We start from the raw sequence: 13905 nt of genomic DNA, 5'->3' as shown, positions 1-13905 counted from the left end.
GAAGGGAAAATTTGGGAAACAATTAAAATAATTTAATATACCCAAAATCGATAATTGTTTCAGTCTAACATGACATTTAAAGAAAACAATTTTTTGCGCCTTTCTAATGATGATATCTGGCATGCAGCCAACATGACCTGTTTATGAGGATGACACTTGGGTAGCTTCTGGTGGCCGTGTCTATGAGTTTGATATGACACTGACAGAAACAAGGACATCGATGCTCTAACACGGTGAGAAGAACTGGTTATAAATCAGATCTCTTTGGACAGAATCATTTATAATTTGGTATAAATATATATTAGTAAAAATACTTGCTATAGCAATCGGGGTTTGTTAGACAGCTTCTTATAATTGGAATGCTATTCTTGTTTTGGGGACAAAATTTAAGGGGACAATCTGTTTAAAGAAGTTTATTTTAAGTCTGTGTTAAGAGAAGTATTCATATATTGGCTTCCCCTCCTCCACAGTGAAACTTGAAAGTATCGCCAAGAGACATTCTGTCTCTTAAGATTAGAGTTAACAGAAAGAAGAATATTTTGACAGTCTCTTGAGGCAGGGTATAATAAAATTATACTTATGGATACCATCAGGTCAAGATGAGATTAATTTTGCTGCTTTCTTTCAGACAATTACTGTCTGCATTTCTCGATTATTTAATACATAAAAGGTGAATTTTCCTTATGGATGTTTTTGTTTTGTCTTTAACGAAAAAGATTAAACTGCCCCTCTGACATAGAGGTGAAGCAGCTGACTGTGTGTACACGGAGTTATTGTAAAAAAAAAAAAGCCTGGATATTGCCATGAATATTTGCATATTCTAATGAAAAGCACAAACAAGGAATAGAAAATAGGTAATCTGAGGAGAAAGGGAAAGGGAATTTTCGGGAGAAAATGTTTTCCACCTATTTCTATAACTGAAGACAGGAGAATCTGCTGTTTTCTGCTGAGCGGTGTTACTGTTGGTTTTATAGAATGCACGACATTTCTGTAGTTTTTGGAAAATAACGAAACAGATTATGATATCACATGGATTTGGAAACATTGAGAAGAAGCCGAAGAAGTTTTCTTATGAGGATCAATGAGGTTTGTCTCAACATGTGTTAACCCGAATCTTCTTTAGATCGGCAATTTCTTATTCTGTGGTGCGAGGGTGAGCAATTGCGATTCTTTAGTTTAGAATTTAATGCTCAGTAGAGGAATTGCCAGCAATGAAGATCTTAAAACGAAAATGAAAAATAATAAATAAATAAACAAAAAACAGCAAATGTACTGTTATCTTCAGTTTGGGGGTTCCAGTGAAGCCCTTTACATAGGAATGAAATTGGGGATAACCCAAAATGATAAAAATGAGACACAGACATTTAAGTCTCGATACTTTAAATCCAAGGCATTTCCTGACTTATAATTTACAAAAATATGCATGAAAAACAGCCTATTTTCATACCTAGTGCAATCTGATACACAGTTATAGAATATATATGTAGACGTGTCAACAAAGAGCAAGTATACAGTACCTTTAACTATCTTATCCAAATAGTGAGCTTGAGAAATTAAAAAGGAAAAAAAGAACAGACAGACATTTCAGAAGTGTCACATGGGACAAGGAAATTTTCAGAATTTACATGCAAATCGAGTAGCTGCGGCTGACATAAGACTCACGTAACACAACAGAGAGGCACTTGAGAGCTTCTGAAAGTGCAACACGTTCACGTTTTAGCGAATGTAGTCGTGACTCCAGGAAACGCTCCGCATTCTCAAGAAACACATGCAGGCCCACTAGGGGCACTTCCACGGCTCGTTTAGAGTACCCCACCAGGTAGCTGATCAAGTGGAATCAGTTCTTTACTGCCAGGGAATTGTGGAAATTTACAGCTGTGAGGTCTACAAATAACCAAACTTTGATTTTTGGAGTGGGGGGGTGAGAAAAAAAATTCAGTATTTTGAAAGTTTGTTTTTAACAGAATTGTTTCATAAGGGCTGTATCGGGGAAGGACAGAGAAAGCCACAAGCCATCTCTGGGAGCTTTGATGCTGCCTTTCTTCAGCCTGGGAGGCAAGGTCCTGCTTTGTGCACCTGCCCTCCTGGGTTACTTGCATATTTACAAACTGTCAAACTATCACGGTTCATAAATAAGCAAGAAAAAGAAATTGAGAACCCTCAAGCACATGGAGCAAATTTAATGTATTATTGCAAAGGCAAGTTCTGTAGAAAAGGATGAGTTCAGCAGCCTTAAGCTCCATGTTGAGCAGGCAGTGGGGTATCACACGGACAGTCCATCAGGAAGTACGGGCTGCTCTGAGATCATGTTTCTTTTCAGGGTTCGCTCGGCCATGGGTTCGTGTCTCACAACAGCTTGGCAGGGACAGTCAGGATAAAGACAGGGTCTTTGACTGTCCCTGTTCGTCTACTCTTTCACAAGGTTACGGTGAGGCTGCCCCTTCCCTCCTGAACAGAGGCATAAACACCTCTCTCCTTTCCACATGGAGATCTAACATATTCTTAATAAGCCTCAAACCTTCTTGCTTTGTCAAAACTCATACATCTTTAATGATCTAAAATTGCTTTTCAAAGATGCTTCTGCTGATTAGTTTTCCTTCCTGACATGTGCCAGTGGTAGCTGCCCTCCTAGCGGATGACTTACACTGGGACGTTCAGTGGAGCCGCTCAAGGCTGGTAGTTTTGTCACGTGCAAACGAGGCCTAAGTGCTTCTGACACATCTGCTCTGTGCACATAAAAGGATCCTTCCCTGGGCCAGAGGATCCCATTAGTGGCTTTGGAATCGCATTTAAAAATGAGCGTGTTTATAGCTAATTGACAATATGTTGCAGGGGAGATTCGGGTGAGGAAGAAACAGTGGTAGGTACTACTCTGAAATTATAATTTATTACAAATGGTTCCGTATTCAAACAGTAAAATAAAAATGTATTATTGAGTAATATCATCCACAGGATTTCTTAATAATTCATGCTGAACCTTATATAATCTAGTAGAGCCCCTTAATAAGTGTCTAAAAAATTCTGATTTAGATTGGGTAGTATGTCTGAGGGAGTTCTTAGTTTATAAAAATTAATAACACTTGATCATAGTTGAGGAGTGAGCCTTTTGCTTTCACACCAGGTCCACTTCAGTTAGCACAACCAAAATTAGAAATGTAATTAATTCTGACCTAGATTAGTAGTTTTAAAGTAGGAATAAATTATTTCTAATCTAGCTACTCCCATTATTTTAGCAAACAGAATCAATTATGCAAAACAGATAGAAAAACAGTGGTAAAGGGTAAGTTTGTCATTGAGTCAAGAGAACATCGAAAATGAAGCTGAAATTAGAAAATACATTTAAAATACACAGAAGGTCAAAATCTACATAACACTTTAAATATTAAATATTAAAAATAATTAACAAAAGTTTTGCAAAAAGTTAAAAACCGACCATAATAAAAATATACGTATATACTGAAAAAAAAAAGATACCAAGGTTTGTCATTTGCATTTTATGTTATAGGAAATAATTATGAGGCTGATAGTTTAAAACTAAGAAAGAGGGAAAAACAACCATGTAAGGGCATCCAACCCAGGATGGCTATGAAGGTGGCCCAACACAAAATTGCAAATTTACTTAAAACCTTTTTCTTGCTCATCAGTTTTTGTTGGTGTTTGTGTATTTCATGTGTGACCCAAGACAGCTCTTCTTCTTCCAGTGTGGCCCAGAGACGCCAAAAGGTTGGCCACCCCTGGGACTCTACATCTTGGCTTTGAAGAGTAAAATTTCTGACAAAGTCACAAAAGCCTGGTCCTACATAATAAAGAAGTTAAAGGGAGATGTCAATATACGAAGTTCGAATAATGATTAAAAATAATAATTGCAACCAAAAAAGTCATTTTTTAAGCCCCTGCAGTAAATCATTGGAAAAATGCAGGCATGTTGTAAGAAGCCATTAGGAACAATAATCATAAAGATAATACAGTATATTTAAAAATTAATATGCCTAACGAATGCTAAAATGCACATTAAATTGCAAAAGCACTACGGACACTGAAGGAGAGTCATTCCTGTTAGATCTACTAAGAAGTTTTAAATTTTATAGAAGAAAACTTATAAAAATGAGTGCTAGACATATAAAATGGAGCCCTTTAAAGGAACTATTGTCCAGTAAAACATATTCTTGAAATGCTTTCCCTGGAGTTTCAATTGTTTATCTTTTAAGAAGACCCGTGTGGAACAAAGAAGGTGGGTATGATCTGTAGTTCCTGTAAGATCATGATTTTTAATCTTTTCGTGTCTCCGATCTGAGAAAAGTGGGAAAAGTTATGGATCCTCTCCCGGGAAAAAGTGCACGCATGCTCACGAACACCAAGTGCTGCCTATGACATCAGCTCCTCCATGAGCTCTAGGACCTTAACTAGCAGGTTATGAACTCCTGGCTGATCTATTAACGATTCCCAAATACCCAGCTCTGGCCTGGGGCTCTTTCTCTGGTTCACACCAGGTTCAGAATAATCCAGGAGACATCGACACACCACTTACTCTTAACCACTATATCTTAATGCCTCTTCTTGGAGATTTAGAGACGAAGAATAGTTCTTCAGCAGAAGAAACTGATGAATGGATTGAGAAATACTGTGTAGTCATTCCCGACCTTCCATGAATTTCAGCAGCTATTTCTTTCCCCAAAGCCACAGGGCAGTACCACCCCCTCTGGCCATGTCACCTGTGTGGCTTCCTTGGGAAAGCGCCAGGTGGCTCTCCCTTAAATGGCATAATTCTGGTGAGTGTTTTTCAACGCCAGGGCGAATTCTTGGCCTTAACTGTCTCTCTTTCAAAATACAGGGTCTGGCACAAATAATGCCCCTATTTTTATCACAAACTCTTTTATTACAAAATCATAAGCATGTCATTCTGTAACATAACACTATCACACTCAAGCACCCCATACGGTCATTGTAGGTGAAATGTTCAAATTAAAACTATAAATTATTACACCCATGTTAGTCTTCTACCAGCCACACTCAAGCAGGCATTACTTCTGCTGGACCCTGTACATTCAGAAACAGTTATCCCAGAGCACCAGTGCCAAGCCCAGGCACTGGAGGTCCTCAGTCTACCTGCTGTACAGGTAGACAAAGATTCAGTGACATCTGAGATGTGGGAGAAAGGTTCGACTCATCAGGAATTAAAATTAAAATCCAAGCTAACTCGAAACATTAATCTGTTGACACAGCCTGGTAAGAATTGTTGTAACCTGTTCTAAAAGCGCCCAGTTTAGAAAACCAATTGGCATGATGTTAAAACTGAGGGATAAAGTCAAGGAAAGTGAAAAGAGTGACGTTTGAAACATCAAAGAACAGAAGCAGCTCAACTGATGTATAAATGTTGTGTAAGAAATAGCTGCTGCGAAGTAGTCCCCAAAGAAGGCTGCTCGTTTAAAATGAGCTCGAAGGGGCGTGTGTGGCTGCTGCAGGGAGGGCCTGGGATAGCTGGAGGTGTAGGTGGAACAAGATTAATTCCAAGTTTGCTTTCCTTTTACGGACACACTGATGCTTAAAAATACAGAGAAGAAACAAAGGCAAACCACATTGGTTAGACATCCATTAGGCAGCTCACAGGGAAAAATCATTTGACTGTGTGTTCGCAGTTGCTGATGTGTATGGTTATGAACTATTCACATTGTTTCTGCCGTCGACAATGTGCGTGGCTGGAGCATATTAAGTAGCACAGTATTCTCACGGGCTCCTGATCTGAATCTCGGGTACAGCCGAGGCACAGGCAAATCAGACAGCGTCCAGAAGGCTGAAAACATTTCTCAGCTTAATTACAACAATAAAATCTTAGAGGCCCATCTTCTAAAGAGGATAATTCAATCAGAGGAGCACAGAATAAAATATAGACATAGTTTTCACTACGGCTATTACTGAAAGTCCTTGGAGTCGAGGACAAATTTTTATTCAGCGTTGTGTATTTCATAATACTTTGTAACACAGACTTTAAAAAATGATTCACATTAGTATCTCATTAAAGTCTTAAGTAGGTATTGTTTTCACATTATTCACATGCCACCTCCTGTAGAATGACAGAAAAGGTACCGTCTGCACGTAAGTACATATTAAATCTATTTATTCCAATCAGCAACTGTCTAAATCAGCACGCAAGCTGCATCCATTGATTTGATGTTCCTTAGCTGGTACATGCTGCACTGTTTTATTACTGATTACTCTGTCATAAGGGATTATGGTGCTGACCTAATTTCGAACACCATAAAACAATGTACTCAGGCCCTTAAAATGTTCTCTCTCTTCACAGAATTCTCATTCCAAGATCAGGACAAAACACTGCAAACATTTTATCCTATTTAGGAGATTCCATTAATTTGAATCTTTAACAACTAGTGAGTGAGGTTGAGCCAGTAATGGAAAACAGCTTGTGTGCGCATGTGTAAATTAAAAGAGCTTTTGCTCCTCCAACGCTGGTGATACTTTTTTGAAAAACCCCTTCCAAATAAGTGTTTTTTGAAAGTTTACATATTTTATTCCTTTTATAATTTGGAAATTCAATGTAAATATTATCTGTATAAATACATTGCTTCTTATATGCACCTACCCAGGCAAAATACCATACTGTAATTTGGAACATTATTTGTACCAACACATTCCAAAAACAATGACAGACAGTAACATTTTTCCTGATTTAAGTCAGCCCAGAAATATTTCTATTCTAGGGAAGAGGCGCTTTGAAATAACCCAAATCTCATAAAGTCAGCCCAGCGAAGAAGTGCTATTATGAGCGACAGAGCTTTGAATAGACAACTGGGCGAACACTATTTGGTATTTTCCCTGAGTTTGGAACTGACCTGCCTTGCTACAGACACCACCTGCATTAGGTGAGCACCAGGCGGACACTCAAGGCACACGGAGCACTGCGGTGCAGGTGTGTGCGCGGCCCCTGGGGGCACGTGGCCATTGTTTGGCATGTGACACCTGAGTTCAGTGGTCGTCCTTGCACCGGGCGTGATTTCCTCCGCTGGACCACACACATAAACATGCCAGTTACCCCATGTCTCCCTGACACTTTTACTCCTTGTGAGAGTTCACTGAATGACAGGAGAAAAATCACACTGCTTTAGGATTTCCTGGATTAAGAAAAGCATCAGGTATATCGTAGTGCTCTGATTTGGGAATTAAACTATCCAGAGACAGCTCTGAACATGAGTAAGTGAAGATTGTAACAAATGTTTTTTACACTAAATGAGTATTTGGGTCTTTGATATTCGGAGACGAGGAACATGGTTGTAACGATCACCGAAGTGTCTGGTGTCTGTAGTACTAACGAGTCTCATGGCAGGAAACCACGGAAACGATCTGCCCATCGGGTCGGTATCAATGAGTATGACTCCTCCTCTCTCATCACTACTTCTGTTTTTGCATAAAATCTGATATTTAAGAGAAATGGATAGAATAAGACGGATATGAGTACGTAGAATACCCTGGGGTCTTTCTCTTGTTAGTTTTCTTAAAGATGCAGGAAACCGAACCGTCCTTTTAACTCACCCAAGATAAACTGAGATTTGCATTGGAAAGACCATGAATGGCTCTTTTCAAAGGCGACTTCCAGAGAGAGTAATTTCTCTCTATTTGCGGGGGAGAGAGTGTGTGCAGAGGGCTAGCAGTTGTATTTTGGGCACTAAACTTCCCTTGAGCCTCTTTCCATGAGCTGATGAGGCTGCTTTACAAGTCCTTGATCTGCTTTCTGTGTTTTTCCATAGTCCACGTCTGTGCATAATATTCAGTCTACTAATTTCAGCTGGTAAAAAAAAAACACTGTAAGTAAATTTAACTTTTGGAAGGTGCTCTGAAGGGTTTTCAATACTAGTTTACAATTTCCTTAAATTCTTCACAGTATAAATTGATTTTCCTTAAACTCTTTTTTGTTGTTATAATTATTTTTATTTTGGCAAACTATGGGTCCTATTATCAGCTATAATTCAAATTTTCCTGAATTAAAAAGTGACATTTTTATTATCGGGATATCATTGACATCATTCTTAATGTGTCCATTTCTTATGATAATTCAATCTTTCGTGACAGGGGCATATATATTAATTTCTCTTTATCACAGGAAAAAATAAATATCACTTTTTCCACTATACAGAAACCCAAGAAACAATCTAACGGTAATCTAGGAAGCAACACTGTCTTGTGTTTGAGAGCATGGACTCGGGAATGGCTCACGCGGGATTGGGTTCTGGTCCTTTACTTACTAGCTGTGCATCCATAAAAGAGCTACATACCCTCTCTGAGCCTGGGTTCCCTCCATGGAGATTTTAATAGCTTTTACGGATAAGGTAGTTGCCAGGATTAACTAAGCTAGTGTAAGCAGAGGACTTTGCATTGTGCCCCAGCACAGAGTAAACACTCAGTAAATATTAGGTATTATTAATTCGCCTTACTAATGTAGTTTAGAAAGGCCCAAGTCATGAAGTAGTTGGTGTCTGTTAAGAGACTGTGAAGTAAGGAAGAAATCTGACTTGAAGCAAAGGAGTCTGGGACTGTCGATAACCTGTTTTCCTCAGCCATGAGGTCCACTCTGCCCGGAGGGTGCTGGGATGAGCCCCCTCTGCTCCACCTCCGGTGAAGAGGCTAGTTCCCAGAGTGGGGACACCTCCACTTTGCGTGAGCAAGTTTTCTGATTCCTCGTCTCACACGAACCCCCTGCTGGTGTGTACGCAGTTCCCCTGCACAGCGGGATTCTGCCTCTGGGAGTGGAGACCACATCACTGGTGCGGGGATTGCGAAGTTCTGACTAACAGTTACAGAACAGTCACAGGGGCGTAAAGTACAGCATGGGAGTGCCATCAGTGATACTGTAATATCCAGGGGTGGTGCCAGCTGGGTACTGGGAGTATCTCAGGGGGAACACTTTGTAAAGGATATGACTGTAACCAGTATGCTGTACCTCTGAAACTAACACAGAACAATATGAAATATAAACTGTAACTGAAAAAAATTAATAAAAAATTTTCAAATTAAAAAAGAACACATCACAACTTGTTCTTACATAGTTTGTGTTGCCTCCTTAGTAATTTTATGTGAGCAAGGTAAATGAATCCTTGCTAAAGACGTGTAACTATCTGTGTAAATATTCGTACAATCTGCTCACAAACTCAGAAATACAAGTCAACTCTGACAGCAACTACTTGGAAACTAAGACATGAATGCATCACTTTTTACATGCACACTTCTCTCCCTATGTTGTGACTTTGCGGAAAAGTTTTCATTCTGAAACGTACTGAGCAGAAGCAGCAGAATGGTGTCACCATTCCTAAATCCAGGCGGCCACCTGCTCTTGGCCGAGACAGGCTTTCTCAGAAGCTGGTGGCAGTTCCGTTGGGTGTCATGCTGGTCCATGCGGTCAGAACTTTCACTTCTCACCTGCCCTGGTCACAGAGCAGGGAGATCGCTTCTGGCCCAGGAAGGGGCTAGGGGCTGTGAGATAACCACATGGAGAGCGTTCTCTTTGCTTGTTATGGCAGCTCCATGGTGATTTTCCCCTTGCAGATGCCAATGCATTTGGAGTGGATCACTCACATGCATAATAATCACTACAGGGACTCGCCTTAAGAGCCAAGAGTTGGAGTGTATGTGCAAAGCATTATTTTACACTTCATTGTTCACGTGGGGACTAATTAATGAATACCTAGTGCCATTAATTCACAATTAGATCGCTTATGGTTAACCACATACTTTCTATGCATACATATATAAATATTAATTTTGGATAGAATGATAATCAGCCGGCGCCATAACAATTAAACAGCTGTAACCTGTCTCATATGTTCAGTGATGGAGCTGCAGGCGAGCTCCACCAGCAGATGGTCTCACCCACCCATGCTTAATGTTAAAGACTGCTTTTTAAAGAGGTGTTGACAAATCAGAAGAAAGAGGCATAGATGTAATGCAAATCGGCCCATTTGCAATATAGATTACCCGGAAACTGATTTGGTGTGTAGGAACAAACTAGGTGCTGTTGTTCAAGGAAGACACTGTATTACATTGGGATATGGTGGATTCCCCACCAATATAATTATTTCCTAATTTCATTCAACAACAGAGTTTAATGGAAAAGCAGCTGGCAAAGTATTCATATTTATGGATCTCCTTTGGCTGCTCCTTAATTTATCCAAGGCACATGTCTGTTAAATCCCGGGAATAACAGCTACATTTCAGACAGCTGTTTCCCAGCTTCACCGAGGAGACTCCCAAAGAGGAGAGGGTCCGGGAACCCACCACAAGGAAGAGCAACAGAGGAAGACTGACTGTCCTCACCCCGCAACCTGTGAATGCAGCACGTTAACCGTGAAAAGGGCAAAGGCCAAGGCTTGGTATGGATTCACACCACAGCCAAACTAATGTTTCAAACCCAGGCAGATGGAAAAGAAACTGTTTCAAGATGAAAGAAAAGAGGCTATTTCCAACCTGTCATAGTCAAGAAACAACAGGGATGTATCTTCTCCCACTGAAAGGACACTCAGGTGCCCTTGGGGGAAGGAATGGCCATCATCCTTGAAATTGTGAGCTAATCCTTCTACCCTTACATTGAATCAAATGCAAAGTTCCAGCTTTTTTTGTTCCCCTCGGGAACAAAAGTATTTCTGCGTGTAATGAAAATTACTTAAAATTCACATTAACCTTTCACCAGATGGCTGGCACTCTACAGTCACCTGGCCTGAGTTTTAGGAAGAATGCGACCAATTTACAGGCTGGCACTAGGAACAGCCTTCGTGCTCCTTGCTATTGTGGTAAAATAGCTGACAACATACTATTTTGCACCCGGTTTCACTTCCAAACGCCTTGCACCCAAACTTCTCAATCAAAGTCTTCTAATCAGCTTGGCAAGAACTGAAGGGAGTCATTTTTCATTCTTAGTTCTGGTTAAATTGTGTGTCTAGTCAGCTGAGCTTTGACACCTTCTATCTTCTGGATTTTGGTGGGAATTAAGGCCTTAGGTGGTTTTTAAAAGCTGCAGATCAGTGAGGTGTCCCAAATGCAAAAAGACATGGGGTAGGATACATGTAAAGGAACAGAAGGGCAGACTTAATAAAACAATATAATACAAATTTGACATGTAATTTAACCGGCTTTTATTTAAACATCATGTCTCTTCGTAAGTTTTCTAAAAAAATTGAAATTGACTGAGGATGAGAAATGAGGTTTAAGGAAGCAAAGGGGAAGCCCAGGCAGATTCATCCCTTAAAAATCCGTCACAGAGTATAACATTGTAATTCAAATGAACCGATTCAAACATTTTCTTGGGACAAGAATTATAGTTTACAAATTGCTTCCCTAAGACACAGAGCACCTATATAGTAACTTATTTTTAGAAACATAAACAGACCAGCTAGAAAACTACCAAGTTCCTGAGTTTAGTAGGAAAGAACCAAACGTAAGACCACAGAAGGGTGGGAATCAGGTTTCTCAAGGCTAAAATAATCAGGCGTATTTCAATAATACCTAAGTATTCATAAAACAATATGCAGGACCATCATTTCTTTATGTACTTCTCCTGTCTCCTAAAAGCAACAGTAGCTTTAACCCTCCATTGTTTTCCAAACACAGCTGCCTCTCAAGCCTTGCAATAAGCTGAGAAGAAATAAACCTAATTTACAGTAATTATGGGGACCCCCCTTACGCCACAGGAGGAGACTGGAGAGAAAATCTGTGTACAAATAACCATCATAGTATAGGATTCATTATCACATGGCTCTGAAGAATGCGAGGCATCTATCTGCTAAAGAACTCAAAATTCGAACTGTCCCAGGCGATGTGTCAATCACTCGAATGGAAAGATACCTGTTAACTCCAGATCTAGTCGCCCACAGAATAACTGCCTACCTCTGGAACTGAATTTCAGAAGTCCTAAAACATGCCCCTTGTCTAAAGCAGAGAGAACACATTGAACACTTCCCAAAACAATACAACTGTCTTTGACATTTACCTTGGTGGCCCCGCAGTGGGGACTTCAACTCTCACTCAGCTTTAGGCAGCTGCCTCTCCTTGTCACTGTCAATAGCAAATGTTGTTTATGCCAATGCTTACGGTCACTCTTAGGGGTGAAAAAATGATGCTCAGGGAAATGAATCCTCAAAATGATGACAGTACATTTGTCAAGAAGTTCCTGGGGACGTCCATTGTACTGAAGGTCATGGGCAAATCAGTTGCAAAAGTCGTGTGAAGATTTGAATCCAAACTTCCTTGAGTTGTTGTCTGATTTGAGGATGTAATTCTAATGGGGCTCTTGAGACATGTTGTGACTTTTACAGGCAGGTTTACAAGATGAGGGGGGATGGGATGCTACAGCGTTAAAGCTGGAAGGTGCTTCACATTTAGGGTAGGGGGTAGACTCCAAACTAACAGCAACTCTGAGGCTTTAGAAGATCTGGCTTGTCAACGTAGAAACTAAGAGTGATTTGAAAACTTTGACATGTCATTTTTAAGAATAAAATATGAAAGAAACAGAGTCAAACTTCCTGAAGTTTCAAATTGGGACCCCTAAGTTAATTTTCGGTGGCTGGTTACTCTTGTACTCAGCGGCTAGCCGAATGCTGAGGGAAAGACTGGTTTAGCTTACAGGGCAGACCTGCCATCGCTTGCTGTGCCTGTGCCGCTCAACCCATCCCAGGACACATGTCGTTTCATGCCGAAATTGGCACATGCGAAGAAAACCAAATGAAGACGAAAGAACAACTCAGTGAGGAGGAAAACCACTCGAAGGACACATGAATGCAAACAGCAAAGTAGCTAGCTAGCTAGCATTTCTGTAGCAGCATCCCAGCCATTATCCAAGCACCTTCACCAAAACAAAGCAACGTGAAATATGCCTAAAATGACAAGTGAGAATAGACATTATCTCTGTTTTAAAAATACTGAAGCTGAGCAGAGAGAACACCGACAACCCAACAACGCAGGGCCTCCTCCATCATTTGGAAAGGTCAGAGAAACTGGTTTCGCATTTTTAGAGATTGCGTGACTTCGTTGGGAAAAAAATACCTGTTCTGAGGGGATTACAGAGGATCCACTACTGTATGTAAAACTGTTAACTGAATAAATTAGACTCACAGGAAACAAATAACATGCAGAGGCCCTGGAGGGATACTACTGTCTCAAAGGAAGACACAGATGTCTAAACATCAGCCTGGTGTCTGAACACGGGTGACTCCGTGGCCTCTGATGGGGCTGTCTGCGGTTCTCTTAGGGATCGCCACCCTCTCTGTCACATCAAATTACTCACAGTCCCGGGGCTGTACAGCAGCAAGGACCATAGGAAGTTCTCGTTTTTGCACACTGTCCCGACAGGCTTTGCAGCCTTGTCTGGATCATCACTGCCAACAGAGTCATCTTGGGAGACCGACCCTCCCCTCAGTGTCATGGCCCCTGCCTGCTGGCGACCCACCCTCCACCTTGCAGGACAGAGCACGAGGCACATGGCCACTCTGCCAGTGTGTTGGGAAGTGGTACTCGGCATGTGCTCCTGATTTTCGTTGGCTAATTCCTTTGCACAGAGACAAGACTCAGTAGGGGAAGAATCAGCCACAGCTGCCTTTTTATTAATTTCATTCACAGTCAGTAACTGCTACATGGTGCTGACTTTGTGCCAGAGTCTGTTGTAAGTGCTCTTCCACGGGGTTGAAGGCGTTTCAGGTGGGTACCATTTTCATCCCCACTTTAGAGACAAGGAAACCGAGGCATAGACGGCTTAAGCAGTTTCCCCAAGATCACATAGCTCTCAGGTGACAGAGCTGGGCACAGAGGCAGGTCAGGTTTGTGGGCTGTGACATTATCTAACTTGGGAGGCTCTCTTTAAAGGAAAAGAATACCAAATAATGAAGATGAAATTAGGTATACAAAAGTAAT

At 40.8% G+C, this 13905-nt stretch overlaps 1 protein-coding gene across 7 annotated transcripts in view; it reads right to left on the bottom strand.

The window, feature by feature from the left end:
* Positions 1-13905, bottom strand: part of TENM3 (teneurin transmembrane protein 3) — a 620275-nt gene that overhangs the window by 75033 nt on the left and 531337 nt on the right. The gene's annotated exons all lie outside the window — the stretch shown is intronic.

The sequence above is a fragment of the Desmodus rotundus genome, chromosome 13, assembly GCF_022682495.2.
Source record: "Desmodus rotundus isolate HL8 chromosome 13, HLdesRot8A.1, whole genome shotgun sequence".
In the NCBI taxonomy this organism is placed as follows: Eukaryota; Metazoa; Chordata; class Mammalia; order Chiroptera; family Phyllostomidae; genus Desmodus; species Desmodus rotundus.
The sequence above is the reverse complement of the archived record's forward strand: the minus strand, read 5'-3'. Positions and strand labels throughout refer to the sequence as shown.